Source organism: Rhinopithecus bieti, unplaced genomic scaffold (genome assembly GCF_001698545.2).
Source record: "Rhinopithecus bieti isolate Rb0 unplaced genomic scaffold, ASM169854v2 scaffold_5626, whole genome shotgun sequence".
Classification (NCBI taxonomy): Eukaryota; Metazoa; Chordata; class Mammalia; order Primates; family Cercopithecidae; genus Rhinopithecus; species Rhinopithecus bieti.
In genome coordinates this window covers 9,298,539-9,309,371 of record NW_016805666.1, presented here as the reverse complement: position 1 = coordinate 9,309,371, position 10,833 = coordinate 9,298,539, and the positions used below count along the sequence as shown (strand labels likewise).

General features: G+C 41.6%; 1 long non-coding RNA gene across 2 annotated transcripts in view; it reads right to left on the bottom strand.

The window, feature by feature from the left end:
• The window catches only part of LOC108530448 (uncharacterized), a 17,281-nt gene extending 8,431 nt beyond the window's left edge, over positions 1-8,850 (bottom strand). Inside the window, exons 1-2 of one of the 2 annotated variants that reach the window (XR_001885833.1) lie at positions 8,762-8,850; positions 7,660-7,754 (exon numbers count right to left, since the gene is read on the bottom strand). This is a non-coding gene — a long non-coding RNA (uncharacterized LOC108530448). Of the gene's footprint in view, positions 1-7,659; positions 8,235-8,761 lie in introns of those variants that run through there. The other variant, XR_001885832.1, reaches the window with a different exon arrangement.
• Between the last annotated feature and the right edge of the window lie 1,983 nt (positions 8,851-10,833).

The window sequence follows — 10,833 nt, the reverse complement described above, 5'->3', positions numbered from 1 at the left end:
TTTTTTTTGAGACAGAGTCTTGCTCTGTGAGCCAGGCTGGAGTGCAGTGGCCTGATCTCGGCTCACTGCAAGCTCCGCCTCCCAGGTTCAAGTGATTCTCCTGCCTCAGCCTCCCAAGTAGCTGGGATTACAGGCATGCGCCATCACGCTGGCTAATTTTTGTATTTTTAGTAGAGACGGGGTTTCACCATGTTGCCCAGGATGGTCATGAACTCCTGACCTCAGGTGATCTGCCCGCCTCAGCCTTCCAAAGGTCTGGGATTACAGGCATGAGCCACCACGCTCGGTTGATAAATCCTTTTTTTTTTTTTTTTTGGTGAGACACAGTCTCACTCTGTCACCCAGGCTGGAATGCAGTGGCGCAATCTCAGCTCACTGCAAGCTCCGCCTCCCGGGTTCACATCATTCTCTTGCCTCAGCCTCTCGAGTAGCTGGGACTACAGGCACCCACCACCATGCCCGGCTAATTTTTTGTATTTTTAGTAGAGACGGGGGTTTCACCGTGTTAGCCAGGATGGTCTCGATCTACTGACCTCAGGTGATCCACCTGCCTCAGCCTCCCAAAGTGCTGGGATTACAGGTGTGAGCCACCATGCCCCGCCCAATTAAACACTCCTTAGTTTTCTAGTCGTAACCTATTTTCACCTGGAAACCAGAAAGGCTGGTTCTATGTGGCGATGGCAATGCTGAGGTTTAGAGGTAAAATACCCACCTGAAGTGAATAGAGGCTGGACTGGAACCCAGGATGGCTCACCTGGAGACAGCGCTCCCACACTGCACCTGGCAAACTGTTTTCTGCAGGAGCAACACTTGCCTTCCTCAGCAAAAAATGCAGGGTTGGAAAGAAAACTGTCTGAGCTGAAAAGTGTTGTTGTTGTTCTGAGACAGGGTTTTCCTCTGTTGCCCAGGCTGGAGTACAGTGGTGTGATCTTGGTTTACTGCAGCCTCCGCCTCCCAGGAGTATCTGGGACCACAGGTGTGTGCCACAGCTAATTTTTGTATTTTTGTAGGATGTGGTTTTGCCATGTTGCCCAGGCTGGTCTCGAACTCCTGAGCTCAAGCAAGAAGTTATAGCCTGCTCATAGTGACAGCCCTTGTTCCTGGAACTGCGACTTGGAGCCTTTCCATTACGGCAGCCAAGAGACCGGGGCAGGACATCTCCTTTTCTCCCTTTCTCAGATCTTCTGTTTTCTCCTCAAGAAATGGGAGTGGAAAAAGTCATGAGGGATTTCTAAATAAGTGTTCAATGTATGAAGACACCAATGAGATCCTGCAGGCTTCGTTTCTTGGGCAGATAGGGAGGTAATTTCCTAAGAAATAAGCTGAAGGAAGAAAGCATTCTTTTGTAATCTTCTCCAAAGTTCTAGGCAAAGCTTTCTGATAACAAATACTTTTTAAAGGCTTCATGCAATAAACATTGAGCTTCGAGCTAAGCCTGCCTGGGCACCTGCTGTGGTGCACACTGGTGAATACAGGTTGTTCCAGGTCTTGGCCACTGAGTGCAAGATGGAAGCTACATCACAGGTACATCCTAGCGCTGGAGGTAGGACCTCAGGTTGTCATTTCTCCAATGGGAAGGCTACACCGGGCTGACTTTACTGATGACTCTTAGCGTGTTTTCCATTCAGTAATGCTGCACAGGAGTGAAGATTCTGACTTGCTTTCTGACCAAGAGCTTTAGATGAGGCGACTTTGGAGTAAGCCTTTACATATGCATACATTTTTCCTCCTTTTACTTGAATTTCCATGACTTCTTTTGCTCAGATGATCCATGACAGGCAATTTACTTTATGTCAGGGGAAGGCCATTAACAGTCAAGGTGAGCGAACTGTGACAAAGTCACACTGCAGGCTGTTTAGGTCTTTGCTGACTTGGCCATACGTAAGACCAAGGAAGGCCATTGTCGAAGGTGATAATTGGGCCTTTTGCATGTGTCTGTGTTTGTAAAGACCTTTGTAACAGAAATCTGTGAAATGTTTGGTACTTAGTCCCTATGGGGTAAATGAACCACAAAAGCTCTGAGCATGCCGACCCATGAAGGGAATGTCAGGTTCCAGGACCAGTCACTAACTTGCAAATAACAATTGTTGCCTGGATTTCTCTCCCTGTGTTTTCTTCAGAACTTTTCAGTCAGCATGTGGGCATCTAGCTAAAGGAGCTTAAAGCGAACCCGGAGAAGTTGATGAATAACACTGGGATCTTATTTGCTGAAATTTCCCTGAGAGCAAAACAGTAAGGACTACTTGGATTTCCAAAACACAGTGGTCATCCCTGTCTTGAAAACAATGTCCTCATTTGAGAAGCGAGTTCTTTTAATCTGTTCCTCACCCCACTGGCTTGTCTCCGAGCTTTTCTTTTGGGTTCTTCCTCTCGAGTGTAGAATTCCAAGCGTGAGGAGCTCATCTCCTCTGGATCCCCGACCAATGACTGGGCCTGGAACCACCACGAGAGCCCTGAGAAGACCCACTGTTCCTTGCTCGGGTCTGTGTCCTGAGTGCCCATGTCAGTTCCCAACCTTTAACAGTGCTAAGAGCCGACCTCGTGCAGCTGGAAGCTTTTGTGAAAAGCATTCACAGGATTCCCTGCTGGATGCGCGGTGCGTGGACTGGCACAATGAAGGGACACAAAAGAATGAAGTGATGGTCCCTGCAGTCTAACGACAAATGTGAATTATTCCAGGACCACCAGGAACCCCTGACTAAGGAACTGGCCCTATCTAGGGAGCAGTTTCAAACCACGTTCTCAGGTAATACTTGGTGCTCACAGCCAGTTGGAGTGGATTCATCCTGGGTTCCAGGGCAACGCCAGAGAAAACACAGAGCCATTGCCTCACTCGCTTCCCCCAGGATGGGTTAGACTAGTAGGTCTTCTGTGTAGGCAAAAGACTACACCACACACGTACAAACCCTCGCATGCACACTCCCACACACACCGGAGTTGTTTGTCCTGAGCACCTCCGGCATATTCTCTCAGGGTCCATCCTGTATCCCATGCCTTTACCCTACTCCTATCATTTTTTGTTTTGTTTTGTTTTAAGACAAAGTCTTGCCCTGTCACCCAGGCTGGAGTGCAGTGGCGTGAGCTCAGCTTACTGCAACCTCTGCCTCCCGGGTTCAAGCGATTCTCCTCAGCCTCCCGAGTAGCTGAGATTACAGGCGCCCACTACCATGCCCAGCTAATTTTTGTGTTATTAGTAGAGAAGGGGTTTCACCATGTTGGCCAGGCTGGTCTCGAACTTCTGACCTCAGGTGATCCACCTGCCTTGGCCTCCCAAAGTGCTGGGATTACAGGCATGAGCACCACGCCCAGGTAAGGATGTCCATTTTCACTACTGTTATTCAACATAGTACGAGAAGTCCTACCCAGAGCAATCAGACAAGAGAAGGAAGTAAACAGAGTCCAAGTTAGAAAGGAAGAAGTCAAATTATCTTTGTCTGCAGATTATATGATCTTATATTTGGAAAAAACTGAAGACTCCACCAAAAAACTATTAGAACTGGTAAACAAATTCAGCAAAGTTGCAAGATACAAAATCAACCTACAAAAATCTCTAGCATTTCTATATGCCAATAGCAAACAATCTGAAAAAGAAAATTTAAAAAGTCATCCCATTTACAACAGCTACCTAGGATTCTATTTAATCTTTTAATACCTAGGATCTTATTTAATCTTTTATTACTTTGGTTAAGTTTATTAACCATTTATTTAATTAATTAGTAGTTAACTAATTATTTAATTAATTAGTAGTTAATTATAGAGATCTTTCATTTCTTTGGTTAAGTTTATTAACCAAAATGTATACACCTTTATTTGGTTGATATACATAATGATATACAAAACAAAACAAAAAAACAAAACATAATGTATATCAACCAAATAAATGTGTATACATTTTGGTTAATAAACTTAACCAAAGAAATGAAAGATCTCTATAATTAAAACTATAAAACATTGATGAAAAAAGTTGAAGACCCCCCCCCCACACACACACACACAAATGGCAAGATATTCCATGTTCATGAAGGAATCAATATTGTTAAAATGCCCATACACCCAAAGAAATCTGACGATCCAATGCAATCCCTATCAAATACCAATGACATTCTTCACAGAAATAGAAAAAAAAAATACCTAAAATTTATGTGGAACCACAAAAGACCAAGAATAGCCAAAACTATCCTAAGCAAAAAGAATGAAACTTGAGGAACCACATTAGCTGACCTCAAACTATATTATACAGCTATAGTAATCAAAACAGCATGGCATTGGCATAAAAACAGACACATACACCAATGGGACAGAATAAAGAACATAGACATAAATCCATCTATAATGAATTCATTTTCTACAAAAGTGTCAAACACATACACTGGGGAAAGGACAGTCTCTTTAATAAATGGAGCCGGGACAACTGGATATCCATATGCAGAAGAATAAAGCTAGACCCTATCTCTGACCATATAAAAAAATCAAAATGGATTAAAGACTTAGATCTCACTTTGGGAGGCTGAGGCAAGTGGATCACTTGAAGTCAGGAGTTCGAGACCAGCCTGGTCACCATGGTGAAACCCCATCGCTACTAAAAATACTAAAATTAGCTGAGCATGGTGGGGCACCCCATAACCCCATAATCCCAGCTACTTGGGAAGCTGAGGCAGAACTGCTTGAATCCGGGAGGACAGAGGTGGCAGTGAGCTGAGATCATGCCATCACACTCCAGCCTGGGCAACACAGTGAGATTCTGTCTCAAAAAAAAAAAAAGACTTAAATCTAAGATCTCAAACTATGAAACTACTAAAAGAAGACATGAGGGAATTCTCCAGGACATTGAACTGGGCAATTATTTCTTAAGTAATACCCCACAAACACAGGCAACCAAAGTAAAAATGGACCAATGGAATCACATCAAGTTTAAAAATCTTCTTCATGGCAAAAGAAACAATCAACAAAGTGAAGAGACAGCCCACAGAATGGGAGAAAACATTTACAGACTACCCATCTGACAAGGGATTAATAACCAGAATATACAAGGAGCTCAAATAATTCGACAGAAAAAATTATAATAATCCAATTTAAAAATGGGCAAAAGATTCGAATAGACATTTCTCAAAAGAAGATATAAAATGACAAGCATACATATCAAAAGGTGCACAACATCATTGATCATCAGAGAAATGCAAATCAAAACTGCAAGGAGATACCATCTCACCCCGGTTAAAACGGCTTACATCCAAAAATAGGCAATAACAAACACTGGCAAGGATGTGGAGAAAAGGAAATCCTCATACACTGTTGGTGGGAATATAAATGAGCACAACCACTATGCATAACAGTTTCTTCCAAAAAGCTAAACTACCATATGATCCAGCAATCCCACTGCTAGGTATATGCCCAGAAGAAAGGAAATCAGTATGTCAAAGGGATATCTGCACTCCCATGTTTGTTGTAGCTCTGTTCACAACAGCCAGGATTTGGAAGCAATCTAAATGTCCACCAACAGATGAATGGATACAGAAAATATGGTACATATATGCAATGAAGTACTACTATTCAGCCATTAAAAAGAATGAGTCATTTACAACAACATGGATGGAACTGGTGGATACTATGTTATGTGAAATAAGCCAGGCACAGAAAGAAAAGCTTCACATGTTCTCATTTATTTGTGGGATCTAAAACTCAGAACAATTGAGTCCATGGAGATAGAGTAGAATGATGGTTACCAGAGTCTGGGAAGGGTAATTGGGGGTGTGGAAAATGAGGGATGGTTAATGGGTACAAAAATATAGTTAGAAAGAGTAAGATCTAATACTTGATAGGACAATGGAGTGACTACAGTCGATGTATTATACATTTTAAAATAACTAAAAGAGTATAACTGGGTTGTTTGTAACACAAAGAAAGCATCAATGCTTGAGCTGATGGATACCCCATTTATCCTGACATGATTATTACTCATTGTATGTCTCCATCAAAATATCTTATGTACCCCATTAATATATAAATCCACTAGGTACCCATAAAAATGAAAAATAGGCTGGGCACAGTGGCTCACACCTGTAATCCCAGCACTTTGGGAGGCTGAGGTCGGCGGATCACCTGAGGTCAGGAGTTCAAGACCAGCCTGGCCAACATGGTGAAACCCCGTCTCTACTAAAATACAAAAATTAGCCAGGTGTGGTGGCACATGCCTGTAATCCCAGCTACTCAGGAGGCTGAGGCAAGAGAATTGCTTGAATCTGGGAGGCGGAGGTTGCAGTGAGCCAAGATTGTGCACCACTGCTCTCTAGCCTAGGCAACAGAGCGAGACTCTGTCTCAAAAAAATAAAAATAAAAATAAATTAAAAATTAAAAGTTAAGACCAGGCTGTACCCTGAGGTAGTTTAGAAGGTTAAACTCCTATAACTGGCCGGGCACGGTGGCTCAAGCCTGTAATCCCAGCACTTTGGGAGGCCGAGGCGGGCGGATCACAAGGTCAGGAGATCGAGACCATCCTGGCTAACACGGTGAAACCCCGTCTCTACTAAAAAATACAAAAAACTAGCCGGGCGAGGTGGCGGGCGCCTGTAGTCCCAGCCACTTGGGAGGCTGAGGCAGGAGAATGGCGTGAACCCGGGAGGCGGAGCTTGCAGTGAGCTGAGATCTGGCCAGTGCACTCCAGCATGGGTTACAGAGCGAGCCTCCTCTCAAGAAAAAAAAAAAAAAAAAAAAAAAAAAAAAAAAAAAAAAAAAAAAAAAAACTCCTATAACTTAGTCTTGGGAGGTCTTAAGGCTTAGCCAGCTCAAATTTTACATTTCTCCAATAGAAGTTCTCTTATGAATTCTGAATAAATTGCAGCATTTCTTTTGCTTTTAAATCTATCTACGTCTCCATAATTTTAGGAATGCCCACTGGAGTTTCTACCAATGTAGTGATTAATTCTGGTAAATTCAATGTAATACAATTTAATTTAATACAATCCAGGAGTGAGGTGGATGGAGAAAGAGGAGAAGTTCATCAAAGAGTACAAAGTTTCAGTTAGACAGGAAAAATAAGCTTTAGTGATTTATTGCACAGAATAATGACTGTATTAAATGATAATGCATTGTATATTTTATTTGTTTAGTTATTTATTATTTTTTGAGACAGAGTCTCACAATATTGTCTAAGCTGGTGTCAAACACCTAGGCTAAAGCGATCCACTGGCCCCATTCTCCCGAGTAGCTGGGACTACAGGTATGTGCCACCATACCACACCATTTGTATATTTTTAAATTGCTTGTGTATGATGCTTACTATCTGGCTGATGGAATCATTCATACCCCAAACCTCAGCATCATGCAATATACCCATATAGCAAGCCTGCAATATACCCCCTGAATCTAAAATAAAAGTTAAAAATATTTTTAAAAAATAATACAATAAATAAATAAATAAAATTGCTAAAAGAGTGGTGCATGCCTGTAATCCTAGCTACTCAGGAGGCTGAGGCAAGAGAATCACTTGAACTCAGCAGGTTGTGGTGAGCCAAGATCGTGCCATTGCACTCCAGCCTGGGCGACAGAGTAAGACGCCATCTCAAAAAAAAAAAAAAAGAAAAAAGAAAAGCATAGATTGTAAATGTTCTCACAACAACAAAAAATGATAAGTATGTAAGATTCTTAACCACAGTGATGTACCTTACACGAAGAGCTTCTCTTTCATGATGTGTAACTGCCCCACGGGTTCTTCCTGCCCACTGCACAAACAAAATCAGTTCATGGAGACCATGGTGCTGCAGTAAAGAAAGAGGTTAATTGACGTGATGCCAGCCACACCATGTGGGAGGCAGAGTTATTACTCAAATCAAACTCATCTAAGGCTTGGAGGTTAGGGATTTTTCAAAGGTAATTTGTTAGGTAGCGGGCTAGGGTATGGGGAGTGCTCATTGGTTGGGTCAGAGATGAAATCATAGGGCATCGAAGGTGTCCTCTTTCTCTGAGTAGCTTCTGGGTGGAGGGACACAGAAGCCATTGGCTGGTCCCGGTGGAGCCATCAGTCATCAGACATGCAAAATTCTGAGAAGATATCTCAGAAGGCCAATCCTAGGTTCTACAAAAGTAACGTTACCAGCAGGGGTAACTGAGGAAGTTGCATATCTTATGGCTTCTGGAATAATGCCTCACAATTGTTTATGTCTACACCTTAGCAGAATTTAGGCTCCTTTCCTCCTCCTAGCCTGGTGGTCTCTCATCAGTATTACAAGGGTGGTTGAGTTTGCAGGAAGGATTATTATCGTTTAAACTATAAACTAAATGACTCCCACATGTAGCTTGGCTTAAACCCAGGAATAATTAAAAGCAGCTTGAAGGCTAAGGGCAAGAGGGAGGTTGGCTAGATCAGATCTCTTTCACTGCCATTATTTTCTCACTGTGATAATTTTTGCAAAGGCGGTTTCAGATGCAATTGGATTTTTGGATACTGTGAACCCTGAATATCTGAGACTGGTCTCAGTTAATTTAGAAAGTTTATTTTGCCAAGGTTGAGGCTGCATGCCTGTGGCATAGCCTCATGAGGTTCTGATGCCCAAGGTGGTCAGGGTACAGCTTGGTTTTATACATTTTAGGAAGACATGAGACATCAATCAACATATGTAAGATGAACATTGTTTCAGTCCAGAAAAGCAGGACAACTCAAGCAGAGAGGGAGCTTCCAGGTCACAGGTAGGTGAGAGTCAAACTGTTGCATTCTTTTGAGTTTCTGATTAGCCTTTCCAAAGGAGGCGATTAGATATGCACTTACCTCAGTGATGACTTTGCATAGAATGGGAGGTAGTTTTGCCCTAAGCCATTCCCAGCTTGACTTTTCCCTTTAGTTTAGTGATTTTGGGGGCCCCAATATTTCTTTTCCTTTCACATTTCCCCCCTTTTCTTTTAAAAAATCTTTTGGAGAAAGCATTTTAGAAGAAAACGAGTGTCTGGTCTCAGGTTTTGTCTGGTCTCTCACGGCCAGGGTGATTTATTCCTAGGCAGGTGGGTCCTGAGTTATTAGGAAAGCTCATTTTTAGCAGGCTGAGAATCATCATGTCCTATGAAGAGAAAATAGGGGAGGAAGGGAGAAAACAACAAACAAAATAACAATCCTAGAAAATCGATATAGGCCACACTACTCTGAAGTCCATACATCAGTAGGCAGGTATGAAAGTAGCTTACATATGTAAATAGGTTGCTGTTATTTTCTTCTGAAATTTATGTTGTCTAGATTCAGTTCACAGGGCTTTAAGAAAGCACAGCTTAGTTTTCAGTGATTTCAAATTAGGAAAATGGAGGAAAAAAAGGAAAAGAAAAGAAAATTTGAAAACATTGTTTTGGAGACCTGTAGCCAGGAAAATTAGAATTCAGTCCAAACTGTAGAAAATAATAAAACTGAAAACATTAGGCAAAACTAAAATCTAACAACAGGTGTATTATAGTTCTTGAAACATAATGTTTCTCTCTCTAGTTTCCCATTTTTACTAATGACAAATCATGGTAGGACCAATTTGCCTTACTATACTTGGCCAGATAATTTGTATAAAGTGCAGCAAGAATAATTATTTTTTGCATAGTCTTTAAAATAGGCTTTGATGGGGCCGGGCACTCACACCTGAAATCCCAGCACTTTGGGAGACCGAGGTGGGTAGATCACTTGAGGTCAGGAGTTCGAGACCAGCTGGCCAACATGGTGAAACCCCATCTCTACTAAAATACAAAATTAGCTGGGCCTGGTGGCAGACACCTGTAATCCCAGCTACTTGGGAGACTGAGGCAGGAGAATCACTTGAACCTGAGAGACGGAGGTTGCAGTGAGCCAAGATTGTGCCACTGCACTCCAGCCTGGGTAACAGAGCAAGACTCCATCTCACAAAAAATAAATACATAAATAAAAAATAGGCTTTGATGGAACTTTGTTTCATAGAAGGAATCTCAGAAAAGACTTTTTTAAAGCCGAGCCCAGCCATGGGATTTGTACCATCAAACACCTATGAGTTGGATGAATTATTCTTCTCTTGAGGTCCCAAGATATTAATAATTGGGGCCCCTGGGCATGTCAGAAAGTAAGTCTTTACTTACCATGCATGGGTCAGGAACTCTGTACAGGGACTGCATAGACAAGGTATGAGGCCAGTTTTCCCAAGTGGCCTTTATTGGTTCCACAAGTCAAGTTTGATTCCTTACAGAAAAGCACACCATTCCAGTCAAAGCCTTGGTAAAATAACCAATTTCTCCAATTGCGTCCTGTTACAAATGAAAACAGATTCTTACTGTACTTATGCAAATAACTATATTGCCATAAGTTAAGAATACTTACAAATAGTTTCCAAATTCTAGAGAAATCAGGTAGAGAGAAACAAATATGCTCCAAATTTTGTTTATAGAAGTATGCTTCATTGTTAAAAGCTGTTAATAGTTCAAAAGAAAAGTTTTCTTTACTCTGAAAACAAAAGAACGCAATGTTTTAAGCAAAAGTCAAAAACATTGCTTCAGTCTTCTATAAGTTGAGTCCATGCACTTAATTCCTGTTCTGCTTGATGTTCATGAACATTCCAGCTCTTCACGAGTCCTGAAAGTTTCTCCTCTATTCTGATGTCACAATCTCCAAGTTATCGGAAACCTGCATTCAAGAGCACCTATTAGAGTTTTATAGCTGATTATAAAACTACCTTCTAAAGAGGACAAAAACAAGACAGAATTGTCCATGGATGACAAAAAGTTTTAGGGTAGCCATAGTCAAAGACACAATTGACGAGGAAATTTGTTACCTCTGTCGCACAAAATAATTTAACATAGCAATTATAATTATTACTGATAACATACACTAAGTCTTATCAGAGT